Raw genomic sequence first — 2,500 nt, 5'->3', positions numbered from 1 at the left:
TTCGAGGACTGGACGACCGGAACCCGTATTGGGATCGCGCGGTCTTCCGCTTCTAATCAACGACAACGAAGCGATCTGCGCTTGTAAATGTTAAAAAAAACGTGGCGAAGCTACGATCTCGTAATAATTTAACCGTGAAAGAGCTTCCGTCGCACGTTTATTTTTAACTTTTCCCCTCGTTGTATAAACTTTCGCACCGTCGAAAAAAAAATTCGACAATCATTTCAGACAACGTCGGGAGCGCGGAGAAACGCCGTAAACACGCTCTACTCTCGGCTTGCTTCCTTCAATTGGTGTCTAACAATTCTCTCGCAGGGCGAAGAATCATTTTCTCTCTCGTCTAAATATCCTTCTGTAGTTAGGTGTTTTCGACTCGGGAGCGCTCTTTCACGGGCGGTCGTATATGGTCTCTTTTAGGGGTTTAACTAGAAACCACGACTCACGCAAGCCGAGATAAGCGCATTCCGCCGAGAAGATCCTAAAAACTAAGAATTGCGAGATATACGAAAATGTTCTTCTGTCGCCTGTGAAAAAAATGAACACTAGCAAAGAGAGGGCGAGACACGAACGTTCCATTTAACATTCTCCGCGTCAAACGCCGACGAAATGTCCAACCATCGCTCGTACGTTTTCGCCAATTTCGCAAGTTGTTCTCTCTCTCGCGTTCGACCATCGGATCCCGCTCCGAAACGTTCGACTTTTCGGCGTTTAACAGTTTCGTTTTATCTAGTCGAACGACGAGCGGTACCGAAAAAAATTTAACAATGAAGAGAAAACCTTTTGCTGCTAAAGGCAAACGCAAGCAGTCTTTAGTTATATAAACGACCCTCAGCCAGGCGTGGTCCAGGAATTGTATCCGTGGACCGCAATGTGCGTTCGAAATGTCGATGTTCATGTGTCCTGCAGTTCACACGTTGACGCGCAATTAGCTGCGTTCTTCATCGACCCACGAGCCAAGTGATCCACCGTTCAGGGTAATCGTATAAAAATTTTTGTTCATATTTAACAACTCAGCGTCTGAAAACCAGTATGTACGTGATTTATTTAACCTGGTTTATAAATTCGTTCGATTGTCCATAGAATACTAACTCCAATCCAAGCGCAAGATCGAGTATCGGTATTCGGACGTCGTCCCGTCATAGCTCTGTTCACAGATTTACCCGAGCTGATTGATGATTAAGACGACACGATAACGTCCATGGACGGGTAAAGGACCGTATAAAACTACAGAACCGCCGATGAAACAACGCTCTGTGACGCATTTCTCTTCGTGCGGCGAGTTTTCAGTCCGTTCCGGGTGGTAAAGTCATTCAAAAACCGTGGAAAATACGAAACGCGCTGTCGCGCGTAACACAGAGTCTCCTGCTCGCTGCTTACATATATTGGACGTCTTGGCGGTATCGCGAGATTCAATACGGACACTCCATGGCCGGCGTCAGATCGGTCTACCAACGAAGGAGACTACGCTATCGTTTTCGCTTCTCAGCCGGTCCGTAAAGCGATACGTTACCATATCGTCCGTCGTAAGCAGGCGGACTCTCGTGAAGTTGCGACTTCGTTCGTCGAAGCGGTTTCGTGGTTCGATTTCCATCGGTTACCCGGACACCCCCCGCGTGAAAGCCTCCGTGTCACACTCTAAATTTCGTTTCTCGTTTAACACGAAATAGAGAGAGGCTAAAAGGGGGTGTTCCCTTTGGTCCAAAGACAAAATTTATAGAGAGAAAGAAAATAAAATGAGAGTCTCTCACGAAGCGGGCGAAAAAAAAAAAACAAGAAATTTAACAATTTTTTTTCGCAAACCCATGCATTTCGTTACCAAACGTCCCAAAATATTTCTTTATATTCTCTCTCGTGTTTTCACACGGGGTCGAGAGAGTACGCAACACGAATCAAGAATAAAAATTATAGAAAGGAAAGTCCGATAAGAATATTTCGAGATTCTTATAACCTTCACCTCTTCCTTACTTCTCCGAAATCTCTCCGCTTTCCTGGCGCGTATCTATTTAACAATTTCGATTCTCTCCTCCTTTTAACTCAGACGTCGCAACGAACGGGTACACCATGCATACGATCCATTTTTTACATAACGAACCTTCTGCCGGTAAAATTCGCGACAGATTCATTTATGTATAGATATATTTTTATATGAGAATGTTCGGGATTTTCCTTCGTGTTCAAGTTGAACATTCTTGTTACGACGACTTTTTGTATTTATCGAAGGATCGTGCGGTACCCGTTAATAAGAAGTAAACGACGTCCCGGGAGAGTCGAAACCTTTCTTATACGCTACGGAAAGAAGAGCCGAGAAGATAGAGAGGAAACTCTCGATTTTCTTTCGTCGGTAAACTTTCGTTCTTTCTATTTACAGCGTTCGACATGAAACGGCGTTGCTCTCTCATTTTTTAAACTTTATTTAACGTTAGCGCTTGTTCGTACGAAACGCGTCGGCGGATACGAAATACGGACGGGAGTATCGACGATGAGAACCAAAGCGACCTCC

The 2,500-nt window shown here is 44.8% G+C and overlaps 1 non-coding gene across 1 annotated transcript; it reads right to left on the bottom strand.

The window, feature by feature from the left end:
* Positions 1 to 822: 822 nt before the first annotated feature.
* Positions 823 to 977, bottom strand: LOC143266522 (5.8S ribosomal RNA). Its single transcript, XR_013041485.1, has one exon. It is a non-coding gene; the product is annotated as a 5.8S ribosomal RNA (ribosomal RNA).
* Between the last annotated feature and the right edge of the window lie 1,523 nt (positions 978 to 2,500).

Source organism: Megachile rotundata, unplaced genomic scaffold, assembly GCF_050947335.1.
Source record: "Megachile rotundata isolate GNS110a unplaced genomic scaffold, iyMegRotu1 scaffold1281, whole genome shotgun sequence".
NCBI classification, from domain to species: Eukaryota; Metazoa; Arthropoda; class Insecta; order Hymenoptera; family Megachilidae; genus Megachile; species Megachile rotundata.
The sequence above is the reverse complement of the archived record's forward strand: the minus strand, read 5'-3'. Positions and strand labels throughout refer to the sequence as shown.